Source organism: Somniosus microcephalus, chromosome 23 (assembly GCF_052327205.1).
Source record: "Somniosus microcephalus isolate GS21.2 chromosome 23, FLI_Smic_1.0, whole genome shotgun sequence".
In the NCBI taxonomy this organism is placed as follows: Eukaryota; Metazoa; Chordata; class Chondrichthyes; order Squaliformes; family Somniosidae; genus Somniosus; species Somniosus microcephalus.
The window spans coordinates 44,900,010-44,913,178 of record NC_141009.1 but is presented as its reverse complement, the minus strand read 5'-3'; positions in this window follow the sequence as shown (position 1 = coordinate 44,913,178).

The window sequence follows — 13,169 nt, the reverse complement described above, 5'->3', positions numbered from 1 at the left end:
TGTGATGACCCTGGATCGGACGTGTTTTGCAGTGATGACACTGGATCAGATGTGGTTGGAGTGATGACACTGGATCGGACGTGGTTGGAGTGATGACACTGGATCGGACGTGGTTGGAATGTTGACACTGGATCTGCCGTGGTTGGAGTGTTGACACTGGATCTGCCGTGGTTGGAGTGTTGACACTGGATCTGCCGTGGTTGGAGTGCTGACACGGGATCGGACGTGATTGGAGCGTTGACACTGGACTGGACGTGATTGAAGTGATGACACTGGATCCACCGAGGTTGGAGTGCTGACACTGGATCGGACGTTATTGAAGTGATGACACTGGATCGGACGTGGTTGGAGTGTTGACACTGGATCCGCCATGGTTGGAGTGTTGACACTGGATCGGACATGGTTGGAGTGATGACACTGGATCAGACGTGGTTGGAGTGATGACACTGGATCGGATGTGGTTGGTGTGATGACCCTGGATCGGACGTGTTTTGCAGTGATGACACTGGATCAGATGTGGTTGGAGTGATGACACTTGATCGGACGTGGTTGGAGTGATGACACTGGATCGGACGTGGTTGGAATGTTGACACTGGATCTGCCGTGGTTGGAGTGTTGACACTGGATCTGCCGTGGTTGGAGTGTTGACACTGGATCTGCCGTGGTTGGAGTGCTGACACGGGATCCGCCGTGGTTGAACTGATGACACTGGATCAGACGTGGTTGGAGTGTTGACACTGGATCAGACATGGTTGGAATGATGACACTGGATCAGTCGTGGTTGGTGTATTGACACTGGATCTGCCGTGGTTGGAGTATTGACACTGGATCTGCTGTGGTTGGAGTGTTGACACAGGATCTGCTGTGGTTGGAGTGTTGACACGGGATCGGACGTGGTTGAAGTGTTGACACTGGATAGGACGTGGTTGGAGTGATGACACTGGATCCACCGTGGTTGAAGTGATGACACTGGATCAGACGTAGTTGGCGTGTTGACACTGGATCGGAGTTGATTGAAGTGATGACACTGGATCAGACGTGGTTGGAGAGATGACACTGGATCAGACGTGGTTGGAGTGTTGACACTGTATCCGCCGTGGTTGGAGTGTTGACACGGGATCAGACGTTGTTGGAGTGTTGCCACTGTATCCGCCGCCATTGGAGTGTTGACACTGGTTCAGACGTGGTTGGAGTGATGGCACTGGATCAGACGTGGTTGTTGTGATGACACTGGATCGGACGTGGTTGGAGTGATGAGACTGGATCAGACGTGGTTGGAGTGATGACACTGGATCCACCATGGTTGAATTGATGACACTGGATTGGACGTGGTTGGAGTGTTGACACTGGATCGGACGTGGTTGGAGTGTTGACACTGGATCCACAGTCGTTGGAGTGTTGATACTGGATCAGACGTGGTTGGAGTGATGACACTTGATCTGCCGTGGTTGGAGTATTGACACTGGATCTGCCGTGGTTGGAGTGTTGACACTGGATCTGCCGTGGTTGGAGTGTTGACAGAGGATCTGCTGTGGTTGGAGTGTTGACACGGGATCGGACGTGGTTGGAGTGATGACACTGGATCCACCCTGGTTGAAGTGATGACACTGGATCAGACGCGGTTGGAGTGTTGACACTGGATCGGAGGTGATTGAAGTGATGACACTGGATCGGACGTGGTTGGAGAGATGACACTGGATCAGACTTGGTTGGAGTGTTGACACTGTATCCGCCGTGGTTGGAGTGTTGACACTGGATCAGACGTTGTTGGAGTGTTGACACTGGATCCGCCGTGGTTGGAGTATTGACACAGGATCTGCTGTGGTTGGAGTATTGACACGGGATCGGACGTGGTTGAAGTGTTGACACTGGATAGGATCTGGTTGGAGTGATGACACTGGATCCACCGTGGTTGAAGTGATGACACTGGATCAGACGTGGTTGGAGTGTTGACACTGGATCGGAGGTGATTGAAGTGATGACACTGGATCGGACGTGGTTGGAGAGATGACACTGGATCGGACGTGGGTGGAATGATGACACTGGATCAGACGTGGTTGGAGTGTTGACACTGTATCCGCCGTGGTTGGATGTTGACACTGGATCAGATGTTGTTGGAGTGATGGCACTGGATCGGACGTGGTTGGTGTGATGACACTGGATCGGACGTGGTTGGAGTGATTAGACTGGATCAGACGTGGTTGAAGTGATGACACTGGATCGGACGTGGTTGGAGAGTTGACACTGGATCGGATGTGGTTGGTGTGATGACATTGGATCAGACGTGGTTGGAGTGATGACACTGGATCGGAGGTGTTTTGCAGTGATGACACTGGATCAGATGTGTTTGGAGTGATTGCACTGGATCGGACATGGTTGGAGTGTTGACACTGGATCGGACGTGGTTGGAGTGTTGACAATGGATCGCACGTGGTTGGAGTGATGACACTTGATCGGATGTGGTTGGAGTGATGACACTGGATCGGACGTGGTTGGAGTGATGACACTGGATCAGAAGTGGTTGGAGTGATGACACTGGATTGGACGTGGTTGGAGTGTTGACACTGGATCTGCCATGGCTGGAGTGTATACACTGGGTCTGCCGTGGTTGGAGTGTTGACACTGGATCTGCCATGGTTGGAGTGTTGACACGGGATCAGACGTGGTTGGAGAGATGACACTGGATCGGATGTGTTTGGAGTGATGACACTGGATCCGCCGTGGTTGAAGTGATGACACTGGATCGGACATGGTTGGAGTGTTGACACTGGATCAGACATGGTTGGAGAGATGACACTAGATCAGATGTGGTTGGATTGTTGACACTGGATCGGAGGTGATTGAAGTGATGACACTGGATTGGACGTGGTTGGAGAGATGACATTTGATCAGACGTGGGTGGAGTGTTGACACTGTATCCGCCGTGGTTGGAGTGTTGACACTGGATCAGACGTGGTTGGAGTGTTGACACTGGATCGGAGGTGATTGAAGTGACGACACTGGATCGGACGTGGTTGGAGAGATGACACTGGATCAGGCGTGGTTGGAGTTTTGTCACTGGATCAGACGTTGTTGGAGTGTTGACACTGGATCCGCCGCAGTTGGAGTGTTGACATTGGTTCAGACATGGTTGGAGTGATGGCACTGGATCGGACGTGGTTGGTGTGATGACACTGGATCAGACGTGGTTGGAGTGATGACACTGGATCCGCCGTGGTTGAAGTGATGACACTGGATCGGACGTGGTTGGAGTGTTGACACTGGATCGGACGTGGTTGAAGTGATGACACTGGATCGGACGTGGGTGGAGTGTTGACACTGGATCTGATGTGATTGAAGTGATGACTCTGGATCCGCCGTGGTTGTAATGTTGACACTGGATCGGACGTTATTGAAGTGATGACATTGGATCAGACGTGGTTGGAGTGATGACACTGGATCGGACATGGTTGGAGTGTTGACACTGGATCAGACATGGTTGGAGTGATGACACTGGATCGGACGTGGTTGGTGTATTGACACTGGATCTGCAGTGGTTGGAGTATTGACACAGGATCTGCTGTGGTTGGAGTGATGACACTTGATCGGACGTGGTTGGAGTGATGACACTTGATCGGATAGGGTTGGAGTGATGACACTGGATCGGACGTGGTTGGAGTGATGACACTGGATCAGACGTGGTTGGAGTGATGACACTGGATCGGATGTGGTTGGTGTGATGACATTGGATCAGACGTGGTTGGAGTGATGACACTGGATTGGACGTGTTTTGCAGTGATGACACTGGATCAGATGTGGTTGGAGTGATGACACTGGATCAGACGTGGTTGGACTGATGACACTGGATCGGACGTGGTTGGACTGATGACACTGGATCGGACGTGGTTGGAGTGTTGACACTGGATCGGACGTGATTGGAGTGTTGACACTGGATCGGACGTGATTGAAGTGATGACACTAGATCCGCAGTGGTTGGAGTGTTGACACAGGAACAGACGTGGTTGGAGTGATGACACTGGATCGGACGTGGTTGGAGTGTTGACACTGGAACCGCTGCCGTTGGAGTGTTGACACTGGATCAGATGTGGTTGTAGTGATGACACTGGATCAGATGTGGTTGGTGTGATGACATTGGATCAGACGTGGTTGGAGTGATGACACTGGATCGGACGTGTTTTGCAGTGATGACACTGGATCAGATGTGTTTGGAGTGATGACACTGGATCGGACGTGGTTGGAGTGTTGACACTGGATCAGGCGTGGTTGGAGTGTTGACACTGGATCGGACGTGGTTGGAGTGATGACACTTGATCGGATGTGCTGGAGGGATGACACTGGATCGGATGTGGTTGGAGTGATGTCACTGGATCAGACGTGGATGGAGTGATGACACTGGATCGGACGTGGTTGGAGTGTTGACACTGGATCTGCCGTGGTTGGAGTGTTGACACTGGATCTGCCGTGTTTGGAGTGTTGACACTGGATCTGCCATGGTTGGAGTGTTGACACGGGATCGGATGTGGTTGGAGTGTTGACACTGGATCGGATGTGGTTGGAGTGATGACACTGGATCCGCCGTGGTTGAAGTGATGACACTGGATCGGACGTGGTTGGAGTGTTGACACTGGATCAGACATTGTTGGAGTGATGACACTGGATCAGACGTGGTTGGAGTGTTGACACTGGATCGGAGGTGATTGAAGTGATGCCACTGGATCGGACGTGGTTGGAGAGATGACACTGGATCAGACGTGGTTGGAGTGTTGATACTGTATCCGCCGTGGTTGGAGTGTTGACACTGGATCAGACGTTGTTGGAGTGTTGACACTGGATCGGAGTTGATTGAAGTGATGACACTGGATTGGACGTGGTTGGAGTGATGGCACTGGATCGGATGTGGTTGGTGTGATGACATTGGATCAGACGTGGTTGGAGTGATGAGACTGGATCAGACGTGGTTGGAGTGATGTCCCTGGATCCGCCATGGTTGGAGTGTTGACACTGGATCGGACATGGTTGGAGTGATGACACTGGATCAGACGTGGTTGGAGTGATGACACTGGATCGGATGTGGTTGGTGTGATGACCCTGGATCGGACGTGTTTTGCAGTGATGACACTGGATCAGATGTGGTTGGAGTGATGACACTTGATCGGACGTGGTTGGAGTGATGACACTGGATCGGACGTGGTTGGAATGTTGACACTGGATCTGCCGTGGTTGGAGTGTTGACACTGGATCTGCCGTGGTTGGAGTGTTGACACTGGATCTGCCGTGGTTGGAGTGCTGACACGGGATCCGCCGTGGTTGAACTGATGACACTGGATCAGACGTGGTTGGAGTGTTGACACTGGATCAGACATGGTTGGAATGATGACACTGGATCAGTCGTGGTTGGTGTATTGACACTGGATCTGCCGTGGTTGGAGTATTGACACTGGATCTGCTGTGGTTGGAGTGTTGACACAGGATCTGCTGTGGTTGGAGTGTTGACACGGGATCGGACGTGGTTGAAGTGTTGACACTGGATAGGACGTGGTTGGAGTGATGACACTGGATCCACCGTGGTTGAAGTGATGACACTGGATCAGACGTAGTTGGCGTGTTGACACTGGATCGGAGTTGATTGAAGTGATGACACTGGATCAGACGTGGTTGGAGAGATGACACTGGATCAGACGTGGTTGGAGTGTTGACACTGTATCCGCCGTGGTTGGAGTGTTGACACGGGATCAGACGTTGTTGGAGTGTTGCCACTGTATCCGCCGCCATTGGAGTGTTGACACTGGTTCAGACGTGGTTGGAGTGATGGCACTGGATCAGACGTGGTTGTTGTGATGACACTGGATCGGACGTGGTTGGAGTGATGAGACTGGATCAGACGTGGTTGGAGTGATGACACTGGATCCACCATGGTTGAATTGATGACACTGGATTGGACGTGGTTGGAGTGTTGACACTGGATCGGACGTGGTTGGAGTGTTGACACTGGATCCACAGTCGTTGGAGTGTTGATACTGGATCAGACGTGGTTGGAGTGATGACACTTGATCTGCCGTGGTTGGAGTATTGACACTGGATCTGCCGTGGTTGGAGTGTTGACACTGGATCTGCCGTGGTTGGAGTGTTGACAGAGGATCTGCTGTGGTTGGAGTGTTGACACGGGATCGGACGTGGTTGGAGTGATGACACTGGATCCACCCTGGTTGAAGTGATGACACTGGATCAGACGCGGTTGGAGTGTTGACACTGGATCGGAGGTGATTGAAGTGATGACACTGGATCGGACGTGGTTGGAGAGATGACACTGGATCAGACTTGGTTGGAGTGTTGACACTGTATCCGCCGTGGTTGGAGTGTTGACACTGGATCAGACGTTGTTGGAGTGTTGACACTGGATCCGCCGTGGTTGGAGTATTGACACAGGATCTGCTGTGGTTGGAGTATTGACACGGGATCGGACGTGGTTGAAGTGTTGACACTGGATAGGATCTGGTTGGAGTGATGACACTGGATCCACCGTGGTTGAAGTGATGACACTGGATCAGACGTGGTTGGAGTGTTGACACTGGATCGGAGGTGATTGAAGTGATGACACTGGATCGGACGTGGTTGGAGAGATGACACTGGATCGGACGTGGGTGGAATGATGACACTGGATCAGACGTGGTTGGAGTGTTGACACTGTATCCGCCGTGGTTGGATGTTGACACTGGATCAGATGTTGTTGGAGTGATGGCACTGGATCGGACGTGGTTGGTGTGATGACACTGGATCGGACGTGGTTGGAGTGATTAGACTGGATCAGACGTGGTTGAAGTGATGACACTGGATCGGACGTGGTTGGAGAGTTGACACTGGATCGGATGTGGTTGGTGTGATGACATTGGATCAGACGTGGTTGGAGTGATGACACTGGATCGGAGGTGTTTTGCAGTGATGACACTGGATCAGATGTGTTTGGAGTGATTGCACTGGATCGGACATGGTTGGAGTGTTGACACTGGATCGGACGTGGTTGGAGTGTTGACAATGGATCGCACGTGGTTGGAGTGATGACACTTGATCGGATGTGGTTGGAGTGATGACACTGGATCGGACGTGGTTGGAGTGATGACACTGGATCAGAAGTGGTTGGAGTGATGACACTGGATTGGACGTGGTTGGAGTGTTGACACTGGATCTGCCATGGCTGGAGTGTATACACTGGGTCTGCCGTGGTTGGAGTGTTGACACTGGATCTGCCATGGTTGGAGTGTTGACACGGGATCAGACGTGGTTGGAGAGATGACACTGGATCGGATGTGTTTGGAGTGATGACACTGGATCCGCCGTGGTTGAAGTGATGACACTGGATCGGACATGGTTGGAGTGTTGACACTGGATCAGACATGGTTGGAGAGATGACACTAGATCAGATGTGGTTGGATTGTTGACACTGGATCGGAGGTGATTGAAGTGATGACACTGGATTGGACGTGGTTGGAGAGATGACATTTGATCAGACGTGGGTGGAGTGTTGACACTGTATCCGCCGTGGTTGGAGTGTTGACACTGGATCAGACGTGGTTGGAGTGTTGACACTGGATCGGAGGTGATTGAAGTGACGACACTGGATCGGACGTGGTTGGAGAGATGACACTGGATCAGGCGTGGTTGGAGTTTTGTCACTGGATCAGACGTTGTTGGAGTGTTGACACTGGATCCGCCGCAGTTGGAGTGTTGACATTGGTTCAGACATGGTTGGAGTGATGGCACTGGATCGGACGTGGTTGGTGTGATGACACTGGATCAGACGTGGTTGGAGTGATGACACTGGATCCGCCGTGGTTGAAGTGATGACACTGGATCGGACGTGGTTGGAGTGTTGACACTGGATCGGACGTGGTTGAAGTGATGACACTGGATCGGACGTGGGTGGAGTGTTGACACTGGATCTGATGTGATTGAAGTGATGACTCTGGATCCGCCGTGGTTGTAATGTTGACACTGGATCGGACGTTATTGAAGTGATGACATTGGATCAGACGTGGTTGGAGTGATGACACTGGATCGGACATGGTTGGAGTGTTGACACTGGATCAGACATGGTTGGAGTGATGACACTGGATCGGACGTGGTTGGTGTATTGACACTGGATCTGCAGTGGTTGGAGTATTGACACAGGATCTGCTGTGGTTGGAGTGATGACACTTGATCGGACGTGGTTGGAGTGATGACACTTGATCGGATAGGGTTGGAGTGATGACACTGGATCGGACGTGGTTGGAGTGATGACACTGGATCAGACGTGGTTGGAGTGATGACACTGGATCGGATGTGGTTGGTGTGATGACATTGGATCAGACGTGGTTGGAGTGATGACACTGGATTGGACGTGTTTTGCAGTGATGACACTGGATCAGATGTGGTTGGAGTGATGACACTGGATCAGACGTGGTTGGACTGATGACACTGGATCGGACGTGGTTGGACTGATGACACTGGATCGGACGTGGTTGGAGTGTTGACACTGGATCGGACGTGATTGGAGTGTTGACACTGGATCGGACGTGATTGAAGTGATGACACTAGATCCGCAGTGGTTGGAGTGTTGACACAGGAACAGACGTGGTTGGAGTGATGACACTGGATCGGACGTGGTTGGAGTGTTGACACTGGAACCGCTGCCGTTGGAGTGTTGACACTGGATCAGATGTGGTTGTAGTGATGACACTGGATCAGATGTGGTTGGTGTGATGACATTGGATCAGACGTGGTTGGAGTGATGACACTGGATCGGACGTGTTTTGCAGTGATGACACTGGATCAGATGTGTTTGGAGTGATGACACTGGATCGGACGTGGTTGGAGTGTTGACACTGGATCAGGCGTGGTTGGAGTGTTGACACTGGATCGGACGTGGTTGGAGTGATGACACTTGATCGGATGTGCTGGAGGGATGACACTGGATCGGATGTGGTTGGAGTGATGTCACTGGATCAGACGTGGATGGAGTGATGACACTGGATCGGACGTGGTTGGAGTGTTGACACTGGATCTGCCGTGGTTGGAGTGTTGACACTGGATCTGCCGTGTTTGGAGTGTTGACACTGGATCTGCCATGGTTGGAGTGTTGACACGGGATCGGATGTGGTTGGAGTGTTGACACTGGATCGGATGTGGTTGGAGTGATGACACTGGATCCGCCGTGGTTGAAGTGATGACACTGGATCGGACGTGGTTGGAGTGTTGACACTGGATCAGACATTGTTGGAGTGATGACACTGGATCAGACGTGGTTGGAGTGTTGACACTGGATCGGAGGTGATTGAAGTGATGCCACTGGATCGGACGTGGTTGGAGAGATGACACTGGATCAGACGTGGTTGGAGTGTTGATACTGTATCCGCCGTGGTTGGAGTGTTGACACTGGATCAGACGTTGTTGGAGTGTTGACACTGGATCGGAGTTGATTGAAGTGATGACACTGGATTGGACGTGGTTGGAGTGATGGCACTGGATCGGATGTGGTTGGTGTGATGACATTGGATCAGACGTGGTTGGAGTGATGAGACTGGATCAGACGTGGTTGGAGTGATGTCCCTGGATCCGCCGTGGTTGATGTGATGACATTGGATCGGACGTGGTTGGAGTTTTGACACTGGATCGGACGTGGTTGAAGTGATGACACTGGATCGGACGTGGTTTGAGTGTTGACACTGGATTGGACGTGATTGAAGTGATGACACTGGATCCGCCGTGGTTGTAATGTTGACACTGGATCGGACGTTATTGAAGTGATGACACTGGATCGGACGTGGTTGGAGTGATGACAGTGGATCAGACGTGGTTGGAGTGTTGACACTGGATCCGCAGTAGTTGGAATTTTGACACTGGATCGGACGTTATTGAAGTGATGACACTGGAATCGGACGTGATTGAAGTGATGACACTGGATCGGACGTGGTTGGTGTATTGACACTGGATCTGCTGTGGTTGGAGTGTTGACACAGGATCTGCTGTGGTTGGAGTGTTGACACTGGATCGGATGTGGTTGGAGTGATGGCACTGGATCCGCCGTGGTTGAAGTGATGACACTGGATCGGTCATGGTTGGAGTGTTGACACTGGATCAGACATGGGTGGAGTGATGACACTGGATCGGTCGTGGTTGGAGTGTTGACACTGGATCTGCCGTGGTTGGAGTGTTGACACTGGATCTGCCGTGGTTGGAGTGTTGACACTGGATCTGCCATGGTTGGAGTGTTGACACGGGATCGGACGTGGTTGGAGTTTTGACACTGTATCGGATGTGGTTGTAGTGATGACAGTGGATCCGCCGTGGTTGAAGTGATGACACTGGATCAGAAGTGGTTGGAGTGTTGACACTGGATCGGACGTGGTTGAAGTGATGACACTGGATCGGACGTGGTTGGAGTGTTGACACTGGATCGGACCTGGTTGGAGTGATGACACTGGATCGGACGTGATTGGAGTGTTGACACTGGATCGGACGTGATTGAAGTGATGACACTGGATCCACCGAGGTTGGAGTGCTGACACTGGATCGGACGTTATTGAAGTGATGACACTGGATCGGACGTGGTTGGAGTGTTGACACTGGATCCGCCATGGTTGGAGTGTTGACACTGGATCGGACATGGTTGGAGTGATGACACTGGATCAGACGTGGTTGGAGTGATGACACTGGATCGGATGTGGTTGGTGTGATGACCCTGGATCGGACGTGTTTTGCAGTGATGACACTGGATCAGATGTGGTTGGAGTGATGACACTGGATCGGACGTGGTTGGAGTGATGACACTGGATCGGACGTGGTTGGAATGTTGACACTGGATCTGCCGTGGTTGGAGTGTTGACACTGGATCTGCCGTGGTTGGAGTGTTGACACTGGATCTGCCGTGGTTGGAGTGCTGACACGGGATCGGACGTGATTGGAGTGTTGACACTGGACTGGACGTGATTGAAGTGATGACACTGGATCCACCGAGGTTGGAGTGCTGACACTGGATCGGACGTTATTGAAGTGATGACACTGGATCGGACGTGGTTGGAGTGTTGACACTGGATCCGCCATGGTTGGAGTGTTGACACTGGATCGGACATGGTTGGAGTGATGACACTGGATCAGACGTGGTTGGAGTGATGACACTGGATCGGATGTGGTTGGTGTGATGACCCTGGATCGGACGTGTTTTGCAGTGATGACACTGGATCAGATGTGGTTGGAGTGATGATACTGGATCGGACGTGGTTGGAGTGATGACACTGGATCGGACGTGGTTGGAATGTTGACACTGGATCTGCCGTGGTTGGAGTGTTGACACTGGATCTGCCGTGGTTGGAGTGTTGACACTGGATCTGCCGTGGTTGGAGTGCTGACACGGGATCCGCCGTGGTTGAACTGATGACACTGGATCAGACGTGGTTGGAGTGTTGACACTGGATCAGACATGGTTGGAATGATGACACTGGATCAGTCGTGGTTGGTGTATTGACACTGGATCTGCCGTGGTTGGAGTATTGACACTGGATCTGCCGTGGTTGGAGTGTTGACACAGGATCTGCTGTGGTTGGAGTGTTGACACGGGATCGGACGTGGTTGAAGTGTTGACACTGGATAGGACGTGGTTGGAGTGATGACACTGGATCCACCGTGGTTGAAGTGATGACACTGGATCAGACGTAGTTGGCGTGTTGACACTGGATCGGAGTTGATTGAAGTGATGACACTGGATCAGACGTGGTTGGAGAGATGACACTGGATCAGACGTGGTTGGAGTGTTGACACTGTATCCGCCGTGGTTGGAGTGTTGACACGGGATCAGACGTTGTTGGAGTGTTGCCACTGTATCCGCCGCCGTTGGAGTGTTGACACTGGTTCAGACGTGGTTGGAGTGATGGCACTGGATCAGACGTGGTTGTTGTGATGACACTGGATCGGACGTGGTTGGAGTGATGAGACTGGATCAGACGTGGTTGGAGTGATGACACTGGATCCACCATGGTTGAATTGATGACACTGGATTGGACGTGGTTGGAGTGTTGACACTGGATCGGACGTGGTTGAAGTGATGACACTGGATCGGACGTGGTTGGAGTGTTGACACTGGATCGGATGTGGTTGAAGTGATGACAGTGGATCGGACATGGTTGGAGCATTGACACTGGATCGGACCTGATTGAAGTGATGACGCTGGATCCGCAGCGGTTGGAGTGTTGACACTGGATTAGACGTGGTTGCAGTGATGACACTGGATCGGACGTGATTGGAGTGTTGTCATTGGAACCGCTGCCATTGGAGTGTTGACACTGGATCAGATGTGGTTGGAGTGATGACACTGAATCGGATGTGGTTGGTGAGATGACATTGGATCAGACGTGGTTGGAGTGATGACACTGGATCGGACGTTTTTTGCAGTGATGACACTGGATCAGATGTGTTTGAAGTGATGACACTGGATCGGCCGTGGTTGGAGTTTTGACACTGGATCGGACGTGCTTGGAGTGTTGACACTGGATCGGACGTGGTTGGAGTGCTGACACTTGATCGGATGTGTTTGGAGTGATGTCACTGGAACAGACGTGGTTGGAGTGATGACACTGGATTGGACGTGGTTGGAGTTTTGACACTGGATCTGCCGTGGTTGGAGTGTTGACACTGGATCTGCCGTGGTTGGAGTGTTGACACTGGATCTGCCATGGTTGGAGTGTTGACACGGGATCGGACGTGGTTGGAGTTTTGACACTGTATCGGATGTGGTTGGAGTGATGACAGTGGATCCGCCATGGTTGGAGTGATGACACTGGATCGGAAGTGGTTGGAGTGTTGACACTGGATCGGACGTGATTGAAGTGATGACACTGGATCGGATGTGGTTGGAGTGTTGACACTGGATCGGACCTGGTTGGAGTGATGACACTGGATCGGACGTGATTGAAGTGTTGACACTGGATCGGACGTGATTGACGTGATGACACTGGATCCACCGAGGTTGGAGTGTTGACACTGGTCGGACGTTATTGAAGTGATGACACTGGATCGGACGTGGTTGGAGTGTTGACACTGGATCCACCGTGGTTGGAGTGTTGACACTGGATCAGACGTGGTTGGAGTGATGACACTGGATCAGACGTGGTTGGAGTGTTGACACTGGATCCGCCGCC